Below are 22,824 nucleotides of genomic sequence, written 5' to 3'. Positions count from 1 at the left end.
GAAGGAGGAAATTATAACACATATGAAGTAGTGTGAGATGCTAAGACAGTATGTTACCAGGTAGAGGCTTTTTTGAGAAACAAGGAAAGCAGCCCAAAATGAAGGACTTGTCAAGAGAGATAAGGATGAGTAGGACTTCATTAAGCACATGGAAGGAGCAAGAGAGAATTCAGCCTGTGGGTTCAGTACAGTACATTAATTTAGGGAACTGGCATCAGTATATCAGCTTCTGCTTGGTTTGCTTTTAAGCAATTTTCAAATGATGAAAATTTTATCTTACTCAGTTCCCATGATAACCAAAAAGTCTTCTGCTAGCCCACCTGCAGGCATCAGCTGTTGGGTCTCCAGTGGATCAGGAAGAAACAAACATGGACACTCAGTCTCTTTCCGAGTGACTATCTTTCTACCCGGCTCATGCGTATCCTTAATGTGGTTCCCCAACTTGTTGCCTGAGATGATTTTTTGAGTTTCTGCTCCTCTATCATTCTTCTCATCTACTAGTGCCACTGACATCTATTTTCCACCAGCACTACCTTCATCATCATTTCAAGGATTGCCTTTGACCAGGCTCACTGGTGTGATCTAGGAGAGCTCCATATAAAAACTGTGACTCTTGGTAGTATCCCAAACTCATGCTCACCATGCTTTTCCTTTAAACAGGTCTGGATATTTCTAGAAATGTAGACAAGAGTGTACTCTTTGCAAATGGCAAACTTTGATGTCTTACGGAATCTCAGATGACTCCTCAGAAAATTCTACAGTATAACCTGAAAAATGAGAGGTGTAACATTCTAGTTCTTACTAATTATAAGATCACTTGAAGTACTGCCACTGCTTTGTCTTAATCATCTCTGTATTAGTGACTGTTCTGAACTGGGTCCTCTAGTACATATTTTACTTGATAAAACAGACATGAATTTGTTACTGATTTAGGGATGTGTGACTTCTGTCTTCAATAGGAACTCACCTGGGTACCTGGGAGTCAATGTTGATGTGAACTAAGAAAGTCAATAATTTAAATTTTATTTAATTGTTGTGAATGAAAGGTAATTGTTACTATAAACATTTGGTGAATCTATCAGAAGTACCTTAATATTTGTTGAAGAATATCTTTGGGAGCCATTACATCACAATTTTCCTGTCCCACCTTCATGATTATATTTCATATATCATATAGTTTTATTTTTTGTTTGCTAGATTTTAATCTGGCAAAAATCCATTACCAATAATAGAGTTTGTATGTTTTATTTTTTATTTTTGAGTTTTAGTTTCAGAGCAGCAAAATCTATTCAGCAACATTGTAACCATTTTAAACTATTAGCTTGTTAGCTTTGTCTGTGCTTTAAGCACACAAGCAAAATTTACTCTCAACAGTGTTGTACACTGCTTTACTTAAAATTTATCACAAATAATCAGTGTAAAGCAGAATACAGAATATTGGTGAGTATTGAAATCTGAGCACAAACATCAGCCTTTTTTTTTTTTTTTTTTTTTTTTGCCTTTGTCATTATACAATCCAGCATCTGTAGCAGGGAAACGCATGGAACATATAATCCTAAAATCTCCTGTATAGCATGCCTGCTTACTTAGCACTATCCTTAGAGTGGGTAAATCTTACCTGAAAAGGAGTCACTGAAGGCTTTAGAGGTTAAATGATCCAGTCCTCTCAATTCCTAAAGACCACAACTTAGTCATTGGTTGGAAATTTGAAGGATCTGAGTTGACTAAGCACTCTGCCAACAACGGCACTCACCACCCCCTTCAGGTCAGACTTCAGTTGGTCTGGACATACCACCTTTGCCCCTCCAGTCCCCAGATCCTAGTCTGTGCCCCAGGAGGCTGACTTGTACGATCTTCATCAACTGATTCCCTTGTCCTCTGGCTTTCAGTCGAGATGGACCAATGGAAGCACCACTGGGGAATTGGAGTCCCTTGACTTCACACTTGGTGAGTCACCAAAATTTTGCTGTATCCTCTTGGACCAGCCACAGTTCCTCTCATGTAGACTTTTTCTACAAGTTCTCTCTGGACTCATTAACCATTTCCTGCACTTAGTCCCTTAAGGTCTAAAGGGTGGCCTTGGCTCCCATTATTGGTAGTTCTTAGGTAGCCAATCCCTCACTGGTTTCCTTAGACCTGCCCATACCACAATAAAGAGTTCCTTTACTAAATCCTTCTCAATAACCTTGAGTGTGCTCTTTCTATCTTGCCCAGATCCTGACTGAAGCACTATTGTTCCTGTTGCTCAGAGATGGAGGACTTAGCCTTGGGTCAAATCCTGGTAGACCAAGAAGTTCCAATGTAGGTGCTCACTTTCACATCCAATACACAATGTCTGCCTCCCACAAACACCCTGGGTTTTATAGTAGAAAGTGTTGATTTTTCACATTACCACTTTGGCAAAATGTATTTCTAGAAGTGCTGAAGCCATGGCTGGCTGCAGACCCTGGTTGTGAACAGGCAGTGACAGCCTCCTGACTTTGATATAGGAAACTCTGTTTCATGCTTGCATCTTTCTCTTATCTTGTTTGACCTGAAGAAGCATCCCACTCACCAATCTCTATTTTCTCTGCTCTTATATTTTACTTTGTCAACCCTTCACCAAAATAAAAGACATGCTTGTCAAGGTAACACTGACATCCAAAAATGAAGAGATTTGGGGCAGCAAATTAATATTCACTACTCATACTCTGTTCAATTTCTCATAATAATTTAGCAGCACATATGGTAGTTATGAATAAGCATCGATAAGAGGTTTCCTAATCTTTTCCACATGAGCCAGAAAAGAAAGATTTCTTTAAAACTTGAGAGAGTCGATTAAGTTGAATGAGTCAATAAATAACAGTTCCAAACCTGTGTCCAGAGCTCTAACCAGTAGAAATTTGAAGTTGGGGATTTGCTTTGTTGCAAAGTTATAAAGAAGTAATTACTAGTTTTATTATATTGCTGCCATTGGTGGCCTTTGAACCAAAGGGTTCTTGGCACTGAACGAAATGTCTATAAAGGCAAGATAGCTGACTACAAAGAGCTTTCATTCTAAAAAGCCACAAACCAAATAAGAAGAAAAATAGAAAAAAAAATTTTCTCATTTCTTTCTGTTCCTTCTTATTACAAAGAGCTGAGGTGTTCGGCAAATGCCTAGCATGTGCACACAAATTCAGAAAGTCTGCAGTTCCTGAGCACTGACTGGGACATGCCCCTATCTCAAATGATTTTCCCGAACATGATGGAAACAGATACCCAGTTCAGTTCAGTTCACTTCAGTCGCTCAGTCATGTCCGACTCTTTGCAACCCCATGAATCGCAGCACGCCAGGCCTCCCTGTCCATCACCAACTCCCGGAGTTTACTCAAAGTCATGTCCATTGAGTTGGTGATGCCATCCAGCCATCTCATCCTCTGTAGTTCCCTTCTCCTCCTGCCCCCAATCCCTACCAGCATCAGGGTCTTTTCCAATGAGTCAACTCTTTGCATCAGGTGGCCAAAGTATTGGAGTTTCAGCTTCAGCATCAGTCCTTCCAATGAACACCCAGGACTGATCTCCTTTAGGGTGGACTGGTTGGATCTCCTTGCAGTCCAAGGGACTCTCAAGAGTCTTCTTCAACACCACAGTTCAAAAGCATCAATTCTTCTGCACTCAGCTTTCTTCACAGTCTTACTCTTACATCCATACATGACCACTGGAAAAACCATAACCTTGACTAGACAGATGTTTGTTGGCAAAGTAATGTCTCTGCTTTTTAATATGCTGTCTATGTTGGTCATAACTTTCCTTCCAAGGAGTGAAAGTCTTTTCATTTCATGGCTGCAACACCATCTGCACTGATTTTGGAGCCCCCCAAAATAAAGTCTGACACTGTTTCCACTGTCTCCCCATCTATTTCCCAGGAGGTGATGGAACCAGATGCCATGATCTTAGTTTTCTGAATGTGGAGCTTTAAGTCAACTTTTTCACTCTCCTCTTTCACTTTCATCAAGAGGCTCTTTAGTTCCTCTTCACTTTCTGCCATAAGGGTGGTGTCACCTGCATATCTGAAATTATTTATATTTCTCCTGGCAATCTTGATTCCAGCTTGTGCTTCCTCCAGCCCAGCATTTCTCATGATGTACTCTGCATATAAGTTAAATAAGCAGGGTGACAATATACAGCCTTGACATACTCCTTTCCCGATTTGGAACCAGTCTGTTGTTACATATCCAGTTCTAACTGTTGCTTCCTGACCTGCATACAGGTTTCTCAAGAGGCAGATACTAACCTGCTCAAAAAAGCAATTAAACAGGTAACTTGAAATCCCAACAGAGAACTTCATTTGAAAAATTTCACCTTAACAATAATCTCCAGAAGTCAGAAAGATCCTCCATATCTTTGGCTAAATAGTGTCTAAAGTTAGCCAGAAAAACAACATAGTGCTATTGTTTTTCTCACTTGAACATTTATTTTTTAAAATTCTCAAGTATTCAAAACTTATTTCAACTGTAAGTTTAATAAAGAAGGTGCTTTTTAAAATACAGCCTACAAATACACATGCTATATGGTTAAATCCCTGAGGAGACTATGTTCACTTGAGGATGGTATTTTAGTCTTACTAAGAAATGCAGGCACAAGAAAAAGAATAAATCATCATGCTATGAAACAATTTATAGTGTTTGGGAACCATACATTTACCTATAAACTCTAAGGCCAAATTACATACCAGTTAGAATAAGGAAGAATGACTAATAATGTTTAGTAAACAATAAGAAACAAGCATCATGTGATGAAGGGAAACAACTCCTACTTTTTCTTATTTTTGAAAATAAACCATATAGAGAGAATATTGTATCTCAAGGATAATTAATGTTGCAGAAGAGGAATTGGATTTTGTTCCTAGATTCACCATGAACTAGTTGAAGAACCCTCCTTGAAAAACCCTCGTTTTTGTCAACCTTAGAATTTGGAGGAAAAGCTGTGAGGGGGTAGACCAGATGATCTTTAAGACTGCTTACTGTGCCAGAATCAGAAATTCTAAATCTATCATACATTCCATTTCATACACACACACACACACACACACACACACACACACACACACACACACACAAGAGATAAAAATGCCAGTTGTTATCTTTTCCCTACGGCTTTGGTTTTGTTTTAGACCCTATTTTGGAAAGAAAAAAAAATCACAGATGAATCACTGCAAATTATGGTACCAGTCATGGATCTTATCAAAATTGGCGACTCATCCATTTTCAGCAGTTTTGCTAGCCATGGGGAAAAAGCAATTTCTCTTCTTCCTCCAAAGGCCATAGGAACATGATCACATCTTTTCTTCAATCTTAAAAAAAAAAAGCTAAGTCCATTCTTTTTTTTATATTGATTTATATACTTCCATGCTTAATCTATAGGAATAAAACTGTTCAAGTACATCTTGAAGTCAGTGTTTCCAAAAGATTAATGTTCATGTCTGGATTTTCTAGCTTTGGAGTAGGAATCTTTATTATAACATTTATTCTAATTTGTTATTACTATTATTTATTTAATGCCCAGTTTTATTTTGGTTCATAAAAATGTCAATTTTGTGTAGTAGTGATATCATTGAGTTTTGAGTTAACAACAGATATGTTTGTGTCTGTCTTTGCTATTTACAGCTGGGTGAACTTAAGCTTGTCATTTATATAATTTAGCTTTAATTTTCTCACTGGTAAAATAAGGAATGTCTTAAAATCTTTCAAATATACTTCCCAAGGTTATTGTAAAATTAAGTAAAATAATTATGAAAACCTATTTAAAAGTTGCTGAGCATGATACAACTAATATTTATACTAATTATTATTTCTCTCATTGTTTTGTTCTAAATGATTCTGTACTCCATGGAGCATGGAAATTCTATACATATTTCAAAATGGGATTAACTATTAATTTTAGAATTTCTGAATATTTTTGGATTTTTGGTTTTCAGTCTTGTATATACATTTAAAATCTTAAAAATTCAAAACATATCCAGCTAATCCAGAATCAGGATTAATATAAAGTGTGAAGAAACAGCACAGCTCAGGTAACATGCTGATAGGTAGTGTACAATACACCTTAATGTCCATGACTTATGGTTTATTTAAATGCATAGTTTAGAAATGTCCTCATAGAACTGAAATCTCAGTCAGAGCTACTATAACTGTGATGGCAATAATTTAAAAGAGAGAAAATTTTCAAATATAGCCCTTAATCCAATTCTGTCCAAAACTTCAATCTTTTCAATTCAGCAAAGTGACTATTTTTTATTTCCCTGGGCCTCCACAACGAAGGGAGTTTTTGGTTACCAAATTCACTGCCAGGAAATACTGAGAATTGCGATTGCCATAGATCTATGGAGAGATTAAGAATTTGCAAAGATGGTGGAGAATGCTATCAAGTGCCAATTCCATATGCAGAAACATGGTGAGAAAGTTTCTTTCAGCTTTCGCAAAGAAAATCATTATAGTAATTTGGAAATTTAATAAAGTTCCTTGAATATAAGCAGTCTGGGGAATTATTGGTTCTGAATTACTGGCAGTAGTGAAGAGGGTTAAATACAGTTTCAGAATGAAAATTAGTTTTATTTTGTCAGGAAGTGAGTGAGCACAGAGGTGCAAAGGCAAGAAAGAGAAAGAGAAGATCACCGGGGCCGATACCAAAAAGTACAACCTAAATTCAGAGATGACAGAGCAGGTGGAGATGTGCGGTGTGGCCAGCACAGTGTCACCTACAGCTGAGACTCAGAGAAGGGCGGGGGGGGCCGCCAGGCAAATGTGAAGTAAATTCATGGCCACCCAGCTTGCTCCTTGGTTTCTGAATGAGATCTGCTCTTCCCTCTCTCCCACCTCCTTTAACACCCTTGTCAGAAACAGTATAAAGAGATAAAATCACCAAAATTTGTGGTTCCTCCCTTTCTGCAGAAAACTTTGTGGAAGTACAGTTTTAATGAAAATTAGCTATGAAAGAGTGGATCTAAGTTGAAGGAAAATCTACAAGATTACCTAATGAAATGAATATTAAGTGTGAAAGATCGGAGGAGAGGGAGATCCCTAGATTCTGGTCTGGGCAAATGAGAAAACAGCCTTGCCTTCAGCTGAGATGAGGGTGGCTTTGACTCAAGCAAGTTTCAGGGAAGAGAGATCAGGAATTCAGTTTAGGCATAACAATTCCCAGATGTCTATTAAGCATAAAGGAAAGAAGTCCAGTGGGCAATTGTATCTAGAAATCTAGGGCTCAGAAAGAAGTCTGAGTTGGGTGTTTCAATTCAGAAATCATCAGCACTTAGAGATTCTAAAGCCATGAGACTGGATGTGATCAACAGGGAAGTGAATGAAATTAAAGAGGGTCAGAAAACTAATGACCAGAAAAACAGACTCGTGAGAAGTGAGATAAAGAAAACCACAGGAGTGCATCTGGAAGCCAAAATCAAAAAAGAGTATCTAGTTGGGAAGCATCAATACACAAATATTGACAGCCAAGATTACCTCCTGTAAGAAAGAGCTCACAGAAAAATCAGATAATACTAGCTACCAAGCTACAGCCTGGTTCCAGGAGAATGCCACACATAATATCAACATTCAATCATACTATAATTTCTTCCACATCAAAAACCCTTCAATTAACTCCACTTCTCAGGGTTCCCTGGTGGATCAGCAGTAAAGAATCCACCTGCAATGCAGGTGACACAAGTTCGATCCCTGGGTCAGAAAGATCTCCTGAAAGAGGGCATGGCAACCAAAGGGGAGTTACCCTGTCTGACTCTAATCACTCTGGATACATCCCATCTGTACCAAGAGACGCACAGTCTCCCAGAATGCCTCATTCTCTTCTTGACACAACATCAACACCTTCCCCAGTGAAATAGTCATGGAGATGCTTGTATCCTTAGTTTAAGACTTCACACACACCTCACATCTATATAATTCACATTATAGTTGGAATACTATGGAAAGGAGAAGATGAAGACTGGAAGAAATGCCATGACTGGATGAATAGGAATCTCATCAAGTCAGTGAGAAGAGACCTGAATGTGTGGCAGCAGGTGATTACCTGAGCAGGAAGGGACTGGTTAAGTCCACTGCAACTAGTAAAACTTGTGAGGACTTGGTGATATCCAAAGCACCTGCTGGTTTGGTCCACTCAGTGTCCAGTTTCCATCTTCTGACAGTGGTCCCTTGATTTTCCCTTGGAAACTACCACTCCCACCATTACCATCCATAGGCACGGTGGCACATAGATCTAGTTGTTGGCCCTCCTCTTGGCAAACTATAGCCAAAAATCCCAATGACAATTCATCAACTCTTCCTCCTGAAAGCAGCAACATTAGGAGAGGGAAATGGCTATTTGCCATGGGAATCCTCTTAAAACACCGTATGCTGGGCCCTGCTTCTCAGACTCAGGGCTCATCTTCTCAGTAAGCTTCACTACAACCATACCGGGGCCTCACATGTTCATCAGTTCCATTTGGCCTACATCTGTGCTGTACCTGTTGGTAAGTAACTTCCAGGTTACCCTGGTCCCTGTCCATCCCACCTCCATTCTTCAGCTTTTTCTTTATGTCTATGAACTGCCACATGGCTTAAAAATGACTCCTTTTCCCTCCTTCTACTCCTTTGGATTAAATTAAGCACAGCAACTGGCTATGCAATCAAAAAATACTAGAGAGAGTGGATTAGCCTGGATACTCAATTGCTGCTGTTGACTTTCAGAATGATAGTACTATGGGATCTGCCCGTGTGTACGACTCCAGGTCCCTCCTTTACTGTAACTCACTGACTTGATATAATCTCACTGTTGGATAACGACTGGAATTACCTGTGAACCAGGGACTGCTCTCCCCACTTGCCAAGTCCTCAAGGATGTCACCAGATTAATGCTGAACATCCTGTTCCCTTGTTTGCTCTTGGAACCAGCAACAGTTACATAACAAATCACTGAAATACCTAATATGAACACAGAAGAATTCTTGAAATATTTTATGTATTCAAGACTGCCATTTAGAAGGGAAGACATCTTTTGTATATTAAAGTTATTTTTAATATATAAAATGGAAATTAGTTACCTACAAGCCACTCTCAAGAGCCTTTTGCTCCTGGCTATGAAACCTTCGTTTGAAAACCCTTTCCTTTGAATTCTCTGCCAGTTTTACGGCATGCTCAATGTAAACAGATGCCTCATATAAATTTCATTTTTATAGGTAGCTAATATACTAATATCCTACAGGGGTAATTTAAACTCCCAGGTGTCCGGGTTTTAACTAGGCTACAAAGAAAATTTAGCCAAGGACAACAGGACAAACCACCTAAGCTAGAAATGTCATGGCTCTTTTATGAGGCACAAGGATTTCAACAAACTTCAGCATAATGTCACACAAAGAACAGTCTGGCTAGGGAAGATACTCCATTAACTGAGGTGAGTCAAATTTACAGATTATGTTAGGGCAATTTAGAAGTAGGAAATCCCTGTATCTATGATTTACATAGAGGAGCAGTAAAATGTCTCACAATGGGATGGCATCAAAACAGCAAATCTTCCTAGAGGGTCACTAAATTCTGAGACTACAGAAGATGATCCACGCTCCTGGAAAACATATAATGCAAAAAGGGATCAATAATACTTACTATACAAACACCTGGTTATATTTCTGCATGTCCTACTGAGATGAAATTTAAACTTTTGCAAGGGAAGCCACCAGCCAAGGTTTATACCCAGAAACTAGTTGGAAGCAGATGTTTGACTCTTCTCTAACATATAAAAGTGGTCTTTGTCAGTAATTCAAACATGAGGTTGGGAGTCCCACCTTGCCCTGAAGCAGCAGATCATTTTACAGCTGTCTTCCCAACATACATAAGACACTCAGCTCAGAACTGGGAAGGAGGTTGGTATAGTGGCTGAAAGGGCAAAAGCGAAGTGAAGTGAAAGTCGCTCAGTCATGTCCCACTCTTTGTGACCCCATGGACTATACAGTCCATGGAATTCTCCAGGTCTTGGAAAAAAAGAGTCCCTTCTCTCTGGAGGTTGGATACTGTAAAAAGCATTAGTCGCTCAGTCCTACCGGTCTCTTTGAGACCTCGTGGGCTATAGCCTGACAGGCTCCTCTGTCCATGGAGTTCTCCAGCCAAGAATACTGGAGTGGGTTGCCATGCCCTCCTCCAGGGGATCTTCCCCATCCAGGGATCAAACCCAGGTCTCCGGCCTTGAAGGCAGATTCTTTACCGTCTGAACCAGAACCTGTACAAATGATTAGCTTAGCAACCGATGGTGAAAACAAAGGTGTTAGAAATGAGATGTCAGATTAACGGATGAAATAATGCCTAGAATTAGGTTGCTCATGAGAAAATGAAGCATTTTTTTTTTTTTTTTTTTTGCAGCTGGATAATCCTCAGACATAAAAGTAATGCTTTGGGACAGTGATCTAGCAGATGAGCTGTAACTCCAATATGCAAGCATGGGATAGTTCTGCACTGGGGGGGAGACAAGCGAGAGAGTATTCAACTAGCAGACGGTGTGGCTGCAACAGAAGAAATACATCCATGAAAAGAGAGCTGGAAGAGATCCAGAAGTCCTTCCCAGTGCTCTCCAAGATGTGGTTTGGAAGCAACAGGAACTCTTTTGAGTGCAAGTCACTAGAAGCTTTGACAATCTGGGGGTGTAGTTGGCCTGCTGCAATTGCTGGATTTACCTAACCAGGTGTGATATGATAACATTATGTTTCAGCCACTTTAGACTATGAGGCCCAACAGTTTGGTCAAACACCAATCTAAGGTGTTGCTATGAAGGTGTTTAGTCAATGTAATTAACATGTACAGTCAGTTGACTTTCAGTAAAAGAGACAACCCTTGTTCATCTAGGTGGGACCATATGTCACCTAATTAGTTGAAGGTCTTAAGAGCAAAAATTGAGGTTTCTTGGAGAAGAAAGAATTCTGGTGCAAAACTGTAATACAGAAATCCTGCCTGAGTTTCCAGCATGCTGGCCTGCCCTACACATGGGTTTCAGATGACCAGCCCCACATTCACAGGAGATAGTTCCTTAAAATCAATCTCTCTCTCTCTATCACAATTTTTTCAACTGACTAGCCCTCTGTCTTCTTCTTGATTCTGGAGTTCTCAACTTCTATAATATATATATGTGTTTATATATACATATCTGTGTGTGTGTATACACAATGTATATATATACATTGTATATTATTAGTTCTAATTCTTTGGTGAATCCTGATACACCTAGGCAGGTGAGCACTTGAGTGATTTTTTGGAAAAATGCAAAATACAGGATGATATATGTACCCCCAAGCTGCTGAGACAGTCCATTTTGGTTACAGACATATACACAGATAAATATAGATGGATATCATTCCATTACTAGATCACTTAAACCTTAAGCATTCACAAGGAGTTAAAATAATTTACAAAGAGTTGTACATTTTTCCGATATAAGCATCACTCCTCTTTCATAACATTCCCCATCTCTCTCTTTTTAAGTACATTTTCTGTAAATTATCTTTGTAACACTATTTTGTACTCGAAACGAAACTGCCAGAAAGGGGAATCCCAAGCAGGCTCTTCTTGTACATATATTCAAATAGCCCCAGGGTTTTGGCAGCATTCCTAAATTCTCTTCACGTTTCAGAGACAGGTAGGTAAGTACTCAACAAAGTCTGGGGCTGAGTGAGTCTAGAGAACAGTAAGAACACCAAGACCCAAAGAGCAAAGCCAGGGGACTCTTCCCTGAAGAGTGGGAAGAGCAGAAGTTCAAAACGAAGTGACCGGAAAATTTAAATCAAATTCACTCATTCATTCAAAACTTACTAAGCACTTACTACACACGTGTCTGTTTGGTGTCACTGTAGGGAGGAGAGATGGTGTACAGCCTACACCCTCAAGAGCATAAAGTTAAAAAAAACTGTAAAGGGAAGCATAAAGTGTGTACTTCTTATGTATTCACTTTATACATAGGAAAACTGAATATGAGAAGGAGAAGGAAGAGGTGCTTCTAGAATGTATACAGTAAGACAAGCATAAAAATGACTATAAACAAGGTAGAAACGGTGAGGGCTCCCTCATCCGCGTGAAAGGGAACGGTGATGAAAGAGCCCACTGCAGAGCAGTGACCAAGTGCTCTGGAATCCAAGATGCAGAGATGCCTGCAGGCAGAAGGTGGGCATCCCCACACCAGAGCTCCGGGGGCCCTCATGCCTTAGAGACCCTCGCCCAGGAGATCACGGCAGTGGTACCCAGCCTCTCCATCACTGCCACATATAATTCAAAGAAAACCTGTACTTAATTTTTTAATTAAAGAAATCCAAGGACTTCCCTGGTGGTCCAGTGGTTAAGACTTCACCTTCTAATGCAGGGGTACAGGTTTTATCCCTGTTTGGAGAGCAAAGATCCCACATGTCTTCTGGCTGAAAGACCTGAAAATAATGGAAGCAATATTGTAAAAAGTTCGATAAAGACTTTAAAAGTGGTCCACATTACAAAAAATTTTTTTAAGAAATCTAGCTAAGTTCTGATTATTATTTCCATAATAATAATTTTACTGCTTTTCTGTAATTAGCACATCTTTTCAAAAGCAATTTTGGGGAGGTGCTCCTGTTTTGCTAGTTCTCTAAATGTACTCTTAGCTTACAAGTGCCAGGGTGCATGAAGCTGATTTGCACACAGCCACTTTTATATCATCTATAGCTGCTTTCTCACTCCAATGGCAGCATTGAGGAGTTGCCACGGAGACCAGTGGCCCACCAAACCTAACATATTCACCATCTGGGCATTTATAGAAAAAGTTTGCCGACTTTTGATCAGTAGAGTAATTCAGCACAGAGATAAATGCAGAAAGGTGTGCAAGTGATCTCTAGGGAAACAGGCTGGCAATCTCCGAGGGACCCTTGCAGAACGGTCATTAGTCAGTTAGGGAGTCAATGAGTTAAGTTAGTTAGCTTACCTTTATGCACACAATTCCAAATTCAGTGGACCTCCTGGGAGCATATCATCCAAGGCTGAACTAGAGATCATGAAACTGATGTATGTGCAAAGTATGTATGATTTAGCAGACCACTGACCTCATGCCTCTCCTGTTCCCACTTCCCCCTGTAGAGACAGTCATGGTCAAACTGACCAGCAGAAAGCTGCTCAGTGACACAGAATCAGAGGAAGCAGATGTAATGGCAGCAGGTAGAGAGAGCCTTATAAAGAGATAACCCTGCAGATGGAGCCAGAATTCCAGAGCATCTGGGCTCCTCCATGGTGCGTGGGTGAACGCCACTCCTAGGATTTACCTCTGTGATCATCCTTTACAATTGTGTTGCCAGCCTCCCTCTTTCTGATACATTCTTTGGAAATCTGAATTTATTCAATGAAGCTGCAGTCAAGTTTTGAAGCCCAGCATCTGGTCTATCCCATTTCTTTAGGTCAAGATTCACTCCCTTGGTTGCCTTTCTTTCTTAATGTTCAAGGGCATCTTACAGAAGTCATGCAGTTTGACTCAGAGACGCTGATGGCATTTTTTTGCTTTTCATTGACACAGGGTGACAGTGCCCTTGTCCTGTGAATAATTCCTCAGGGGCTTGTCTGGTGCCACGAGTGCGCTCACATACTCAGGAGTGTAGACACAGAGCTCGTTTAGAGGCCCTCAAACCTTATCAGGGCTTCCCTTATAGCTCCGTTGGTAAACAATCTGCCTACAATGCAGGAGACCCGGGTTCAATTCCTGGTTCGGGAAGATCTGGAGAAGGAAATGGCAATCCACTCCAGTATTCTTGCCTGGAGAATCCCACGGACTATAGCCTGCCATGCTCCTCTGTCCATGGGGTCACAAGAGTCAGACATGACTTAGAGACTAAACCTCCACCAAACCTTATGAAATCCTGATTTCTACAGGTAACCACATCAATAAACACATCAAAATTCTATGGGGTAGTGACAGTCACTAAATCACTAGATAAAACTGAATGTGTCTTTCCCATCTGATTCTGACTTGGAATGTACAACTATCTGTCTCTCTCTCTTGGATTGTAGGAATTCTGCCCTGGTGGGAAGGCCCTCAGCCCTGCTGACCATACCTCTTTTATTTTGTAAGGCATATTACACTGGGATTGTTGGGAATTTTCAGTCATTTCCTTGTCCATGTGGTCAACAACTTAGTGCAACACAGAACTGACCAGTTATTACTTGCCTGCTTCCTTTTATTATCCTGGCATGAGGCAGGTTAGGCTAATGCTTGCTTTTTGAAGAAATGTTTGCAAGTCAAGTAGTTTAGCCCTTTTAAACCCTTTGAAAGATTAAAAAAAAGAGAGAGAAATAACACTTTCAAAGCTAATCATGGCATTGTGTGCTTTCCACATAAAATATTTATTTTAAACCTAAAAGCACATACCTATTTCATAGATGAAAGTTGAGGCTCAGATAAGTTAAGTAATGTGTTGAAGCTCTCACAGTCGGTAAATGATGAATCCAGGAACACAAGGGCGAATTCACCTTAACCCGTGGTCTGATCTCATTCCATCACACTGCATTACCTTTTTCAACAACAGTTAGCTAGTAGGATTGACTGCTCTTAAAGCCATGGATGCATTGCCGTGAAAAGCATTTGGTTTAGAACTTGTTTTTGGTTTTAGATTTCATAAAGTCATCATCACATGCACGACTGTGTCAGAATCTTCCTGGAAGAAGGCAAAGATCAACAACATAAATAAATAGACATTTCATTTGTATAGTCAGAAAGTACATTGGTGGCTGCTGGGGTGGATGGGGGGATGGGGCAGGGGAATGCAGACTTAGTATTTAATGGGGACAGAGTTTCAGTTTAGGAAAATGAGAAGTTTGGGAGATGGATGATGATGAGAGTTTCACGACAATGTCAGTGTACTGAGTACCACTAAACTGTACAGTTAAATATGATTAAAATAGTATGTTCTACACTATGTGACTTTCACCACAATAAAAAAAACTAAAATAAATAAACAAATACATGAACATTCCTATTATTTTCCCACAACCCTAACTCTCTAATACCTACTGAGGACCATCAGCTACAGTCCATATTCATTCAAATAATATAGCAGATATTTATTGAGTACATACTATGGGTCAACCATCTGTGATGAGCTTTGGAAAAGATTCTTGCCACAGATTGACCCAATGGCTGAAGGTACTAGCTATGTAATGGCCAAGGAACCCAACATAGGGAAGAACACAATAGAAACCTTGAGGGTTCTGAAAAAGAAACATATTTCTAAAGTTCTGGGTTTATTTCCATGTGTAGAAATAGCAGAAAAACAGCAGAAGTGTGATCAAATGTCTGTCTGCTGCACAGGTGACTTGGTCTCTGTCCAGCCGCCGCCACCACACCTGCCCCTCCGTGAAATCCCGTTCCGGAGGGAATGCTGGTATTTGCCAAATCACAAACACCCAACCGTTTCCAGTCAGGGGATTCACGCAGACCCCGGCAGTGACATCAGTGCTTGTTGACATCTCTGCTGCCCTTCTTGGAAGCTTTCTTTCTGTCTACTGACACACGTCATGGGTGTGGCAGCTGCCACCACCTACAGCATACCAGAATATGAAGCAGTTCAGATAAGAACTGGCCCTGGTGATCAGGAGAAGATTGGGAAGTCGTCTGCTCTCTGAACCTCAGGATCCTCTTTTATAAAATGGGAACAGTACCTCTGTCTCAAAAGGGTGTTAGAACATAAATGGAAGAGGTTCCCTAGGTTCATTCACTCACAACAACAAAGGTGATCCGACACTATAAACCGAGGACTGTGCCAGGCGATGGGGATACAAGAGTAAGCAAGCAGGCCCCGCTCAGGCTCTCGTAGGTCTTTTGTATTGTGGGGCAAACAGACATGAAATGAATAGTCACCGAATGAGCTAAGTCACTGACATTTTTCAAATGTCATAAAGGATGCTGCAAAGTGCAGAGTGCTTATAGGAAAATATATAAGAAAAGCTCCCTGTGGTAGGTTGACTAATACCTACCCCCCGCCAAAAAAGAACAATGCCCACATCCTAATCCTCTGAAACTGTGAACATGTTATCGCTTGTTGTTCAGTCGCCAAGTCGTGTCTGACTCTCTAACCCCATGGGCTGCGGTACACCAGGCTTCTCTGTCCTTCCCCATCTCCTGCAGTTTGCTCAAATTCATGTCCATTGAGCCAGTGATGCTCTCTAACCTGTGAACATTCTCAAGGCCAAAAGGACTTGGCAGAAGTGGTTTAAGGATCTAGAGATGGAGAGAGGATCCTGGCTGATTTGGGTGGGCTCATATGAAATCACGAGGGTCTTTAAAGGTGGATCAGGAAGGCAGAAGGGTATTTGACTACAAACGAGGAAGCTGGCGCGACAGGATGAGGAACTAGAGACGGCCGCCTGCTCTCACTGGCCCTGGGCGTGGGGAGGAGGCCACAGCTGAGCAAGGCGCGCGGCTTCTAGAAGCTGGAAGAGGCGCGAGAACATGCCCTGGAGCCTGCAGAGAGGGGGCCGCAGACACGGGAGCCCAGGGAGGCCTGCCTCAGACTCGGACTTAAAGGAGAGTCAGAGGGTAGCTTCTGTTACTTTAAGACCCTAGGTTTGTGACAATCTGCGTATGGTTCCCTGGGCTCTGCAGTCAGAGAGAACTAATGAAGTCCCAAACTTCATGACATGGGGAAGGTCAGAGAACGCCTCTTTGAGGCTTTGAAGCGGGGCTTGACTGGGCTGAGGGCCTGGCCCCCTCCTGCCTGCACCCTTACGTCCCGTCCCTCAGCCCCCAGACACCTGGGGCTTCCTTCGGGGCCTGCTGGTCTTCCCAGGACCGCTGGGCGAGTGCCAACTCCCCGAGGGCTCCGAGAGGCCTGAGGGCTCTGAGCAGAACCTCTCCCCGCCCTGGGGTCCCAGGGGGTCCTCCTGAAGGCTCCGAGAGGCCTGCGGGCTCTGAGCAGGACCTTTCCCCACCCTGGGGTCCCAGGGGGTCCTCCTGAAGGCTCCGAGAGGCCTGCAGGCTCTGATCAGGACCGCTCCCTGCCCTGGGGTCCCGGGGCATCCGTTTATTCTTTCAGCGAGAGTTTATTGAGCACTTAGGATGTGACAGCTTCTTTGCTAGCGCTGGGGATACAACAGCAGACCAGAGTCACACCCCCGTGGACACAGCAGCGCTTTTCACAACAGTCAAGACATGCAAGCAACACAAAGGTCCATCAGCAGAGGGATGGATAAATAGGATGTGGTGCGTACTTACAAGGGAATTTAACTCAGCCAGAGAAAAAGAAGGAACTAATGCCATTTGTAGCCACATGGATGGACCTAAAAATTACCATACTAAGTGATATAAGTCAGACAGAGAAAGATGAATACCATATGATGTAATTTATGCATGGAATCCAACAAAACATGATACAAATAAATTTATTTATAAAACAGAAACATACTCACAGACATAGAAAACAAACTTATGATTACCAAAAGGGAAAAGGAGGGATAAACTGGGAATTTGGGATTAACATACACACACTACTATATTTAAAATAGATAGCCAACCAGGACCAACTCTATAGCACAGGGAATTATATTCAATATCTTGTATTAACTATAATGAAAAAGAATCTGAAAAAGAATAAGTATATATATACACACTGTTTACGTACATATATACATGATTGAATCATTTTGTTGTACACATGAAACATTGTAAATCAACTACATGTCAATTTTTAAAAATTTTAAATTTTAAATTTTAAACTTAGAGAAAGTTGGAGTTCTCAGTGGTGGTGTACAACTGGGGCATGTATTTATGCAAAAGATTAACTCTAGTTGACCGTAGCCTTTTTTAAAAAGGCAAATTCACATATGAGAGAGGCTGATGTAAACTTTAAAAGTGCTGTAGTCTTATAATCAACAAGGACCTACTACGTAGCACAGGGACCTATACTCCATAAAGGAAGAGAGTGTAAAGGAAAGTGTGTGCAGAACTGAATCACTTTGCTATACATCTGAAACCAACACAACATTGTAAATCAACTACATTTCTTTTTCTTAAAGTGCTGTAGGCCTGAAAGGGCTTCCCTGGTTGCTCAGACAGGGAAGAATCCACCTGCAATGCAGGAGACCCTGCTTTCATCCCTGGGTCAGAAAGATCCCCTGGAGAAGAGAATGGCAACCCACTCCAGTATTCTGGCCTGGAGAAATCCATGACAGAGGAGCCTGGTGGGCTACAGTCCATGGGATTGCAAAGAGTCAGATATGACTGAGTGACTCACTCACACACACACACACACACACACACACACACACAGAGTCTTGAAAAATGCCAAGAAACAAAGAGTTGAGTCTGACCAAGATGCCATGAGAAAGTTTCAAACCCTAGCCTAGATGGCCAAAAGTGTCAACTGACCTGGCTGTACCCTGCTCCAGGCCATACTGTTTGAGAGATGTTAAGAAAGAGAGTCACAACTCTGGTTCTAGGAATTGTCAATGCTAGACACACAATGAGCCCCTGGATTTAAGGACGTGGGAGGTTCCTCCTCAAATCCCTAGTGATAAGTCATAAGAATAGACTTTATTTTCAGTCTCAAAATTGAGACACTTACAGATGGTTGATGAGATAGCCAGCACAAGTGGCATCACCCCAAACAGTTGGTCATAAACACAGTTCACACAGTGCACCAACAGTGCAGATTAACAGGTGGCAATTTCCAGCACTTCATGATTTTACTTTCAAATGAAAAATGATCATAAATGCAATACTAGTCCAGTACAAGCACGGGTTCTACTAAGTGGACCCTCCAAATGCCCACCCACATTTTAGGGAAGCACTCCACCCCACTCCAGGAAGCACCAGAGATCTTGGACGAGCGTGTCCTCATCAGACCATTCATTCCAAGCACGTGACGATCGTGCATGTGAAGGAGAATTCCGAAGTAGCTTCAACTGCCTACTGGTTTGAAAAGGTGACCTGCCAGTCCCTGGATATTTGGGTGGGAGACATTAATCAAGCATTCCTTTGTCAGTGTTAGTTAAATATAGTTAAATGATCCTATCTGCCGGGGCTGTTTAGACCTGTCAGAAGTAATCTGCCCCTTCTTGAGAATTGCCAAACAGGTTTGCATCCCAAATGACTCAGTCATTTATTCCTGTTTAAATACAAAACTTACTTGCCTCTGTAAGTCCTGGCTCATCCTTAAAATCTCTGCAAGTGTTTAACATGCCACACAATACAAAGTGATGAGAACTATTACGGATTCTTCTCATTTTTCTGAAGACTACAAAGAATGTGGCCAAACTCCCCTCCAGAGAGCTGGGGAAGGTAGAAAGTAAATTGAGGGCAAACCACAGAGACAGCAGATAGAGCTTCTCAAGCTTGGCTTGGAAGCATGAACTTGAATGACATTTTATGCTTGCTCACCCAGAACCAACACCAGGAAGGCAGGAATTATCCAAGCAATGTGCAAACAAAAGGTCAAACAGCTTAATTTTTAAAAGTCTGGTTTTCACCTCATGATTAAGATTTACAATACAGAACTTAGAAAAGAAATCCCCTGGTTGAGCTGTGGCAAAATTGGAAGATTTGGACTGACATATACAGGCTACTGTATGTAAAAAAGATAACTGTTAATAAGGACCTACTGTATAGCACAGAGAACTGTACTCAATAGTCGGTAATGACATATATGGGAAGGAAATCTGGAGAAAAATGGATACATTTATTTGTATGACAGATTCACTGTGCAATACACCGGAAACTGGCATGATATTAGAAATTAACATGCAATAAAAATTTTTTTAAAAAAGCCCCTTGCACAGCGACAAGCATTTTTAAAATTGGAACAAATACTGAAAGCTGTTCCCTTCCTTGTCACAGGGGCACTGTTTTCTTAAAGCCACCATCAACACGTTTCCTCCTCTGACCCCAGGATCTTTGCACAACGGGACTGCAGCAAGAGACCTGATCCTGCTTCCAGCAGGAGGAACTGCCAGATATCTATTCAGAATTGCCTTCTGGATACAAAAGCCATAGAAAATGTCATCCTTTCACTCCACAATTTCTCTTGGAGGAATCTCACCTCATAGACTGACAATACAGAAAAAAAAAGATGTAAGTGAAAGATATTTATCTGGGTTTGTTTAAAATAGAAAGAAAAAGTAAACATAAAATAAAAGAAGGTGCCTACCTATTCAACAAAAAGAACTTGGTTAAATTATTTACACTGTAGCCACAGAAAAGAAATGTTGTGTAGATATCAATAATTGTTTCAGTTGAGTCAACTGAGTCACTCAGTCGTGTCCGACTCTCTGCAACCTCATGAACTGCAGCATGCCAGGCCTCCCTGTCCATCGCCAACTTCCTGAGCTTGTTCAAACTCATGTCCATTGAGTTGGTGATACCATCCAGCCATCTCATTCTCTGTCATTCCCTTCTCCTCCCACCTTCAATCTTTCCCAGCATCAGGGTCTTTTCAAATAAGTTAGTTCTTTACATCAGGTGGCCAGGGTTTTGTAGTTTCAGCTTCAGCATCAGTCCTTCCAATGAATATTAAGGACTGATTTCCTTTAGGGTGGACTTGTTGGATCTCCTTGCAGTCCAAGGGACTCTCACGAGTCTTCTCTAACACCACAGTTCAAAAGCATCAATTCCTTGGTGCTCAGCTTTCTTAATAGTCCAACTTTCATATCTGCATATAAGTTAAAAAAGCAAGGTGACAATAAACAGCCTTGATGTACTCCTTTCCTGATTTGGAACCAGTCTGTTGCTCCATGTCCAGTTCTAACTGTTGCTTCTTGACCTGCATAAAGATTTCTCAGGAGCCAGGTCAGGTGGTCTGGCGTTACAATCTCTGTAAGAATTTTCCAGAGTTTGTTGTGATACACACAGTCAAAGACTTTGGCATAGTCAATAAAGCAGAAATCGGTGTTTTTCTGGAATTCTCTTGCTTTTTCGATGATCCAACGGATGTTGGCAATTTGATCTCTGGTTCTTCTGCTTTTTCTAAATTCAGCTGGAACATCTAGAAGTTTTTGGTTCATGAACTCTTGAAGCCTGGCTTCGATAATTTTGAGCATTACTTTGCTAGTGTGTGAGATGAGTGGAATTGTGTGGAAATTTGAACTTTCTTTGGCATTGCCTTTCTTTGGGATAGGAATGAAAACTGACTTTTTCTAGTCCTGGGGCCACTGCTAAGTTTTCCAAATTTTCTGGTTTAAACAATTGTTTAAGAGAAATGCAAATCAAAGCTATGAGCTTCCCAGGTGCCGCAGTGGTAGAGTCCTCCTGACAATGTAGAAGATGCAGGAGATGTGGGTTTGATCACTGGGTCAGGAAGATCCCCTGGAGTAGGAAATGGCACCTTACTCCAGTTTTCTTGTCTGGAAAATTCCATGGTCAGAGGAGCCTGATGCCTGCAGTCCATGGGGTCCCAAAGAGTCCTACACGACCGAATGACTGAGCATGCATGCAAGTCAAAACTACAATGAGATATCACCTTACACCAGTCAGAATGGCCATCATCAAAAAATCTACAAATAATAAATGCTGGAGAGGATGTGTGGAGAAAAGGTAAGCCTCCTACAATGTTGATGGGAATCTAAATTGGTGCAGCCACTATAGAGAATAGTATGTAGGTTCCTCAAAAATAAAAATAGAACTACCATATGATCCAACAATCCCACTCCTTGGCCTATATCTGGAGAAAAACATAGTTTGAAAGGATACATCCTCCTCAGTGTTCATTGCAGTGCTGTGTATATACAACAGCCAAGACATGGAAGCAACCTAAATATCCATCAACAAAGGAATGGAAAAGATGAAGAGGTATACTCATACTATGGAATATTACTCAGCCATTGAAAAGAATCAGCTAATGCCATTTGCAGAGATGGTCATGTTAAGTGAAGTAAGTCAAATAGATAAAGAAGAATATCATGATATTGCTTATTTGCAGAATCTTATATATATATATATATATATATATATATATATATATATATATACACATATATATATGTATGTATGTATATGTATGTATATATATATACATACATACATATACATACAAGTGAACTTACTTACCAAATAGAAACAAACTCACAGACTTAGAGAATTAACTCGTAGTTCCCAGAGCAGAAGTCGAGGGGAAGGGAGGAGAGATAGATTGGGAGTTTTGGATTGACATGTACACATTGCTATATTAAAAACAGATAATCAATATGTACCTACTGCATAGCACAAGGAACTTTGCTCAATATTCTGTAATAACCTAAATGGGGAAAATTTGAAAAAGAATAGATACATGTATATTTATAACTGAACCATTTTGCTATACACAATATTACTCAGCCGTTAAAAAGAATTCATTTGAATCAGTTCTAATGAGATGGATGAAACTGGAGCCCATTATACAGAGTGAGGTGAGCCAGAAAGATAAAGAACATTACAGTATACTAACACATATATACGGAATTTAGAAAGATGGTAACAATGGCCCTATATGCAGCGCAGAAGAAGAGACGCAGAAGTACAGAACAGACTTTTGAAACTAAGATAACATTATTAATCAACTATACTCCAACATAAAATTTTAAAAAAACAAAAAACTTTTTTTAAACCACAAGGAAATATCACTTTACAATTGTTAGGATGCTATTAAATAAATAAATAAATATTGGCGATGATGGGGGGGAATTTTGCTTATAAGAAATTTTTAAGATCAAAACAAGTTAGTTTTTATGCATCCCCACTTTTCTGTACTTCTTTCTAATATTTTCACAAAGATCATGATTTGTCCAGATTATCAGGAGACAGAAAAACATCCAAAGGTGACCGTGAGGGTTTTGATATAGAAGACAATGGACAGGACTGATAAGA

Source organism: Muntiacus reevesi, chromosome 8 (assembly GCF_963930625.1).
Source record: "Muntiacus reevesi chromosome 8, mMunRee1.1, whole genome shotgun sequence".
Taxonomy (NCBI): Eukaryota; Metazoa; Chordata; class Mammalia; order Artiodactyla; family Cervidae; genus Muntiacus; species Muntiacus reevesi.
The sequence above is the reverse complement of the archived record's forward strand: the minus strand, read 5'-3'. Positions refer to the sequence as shown.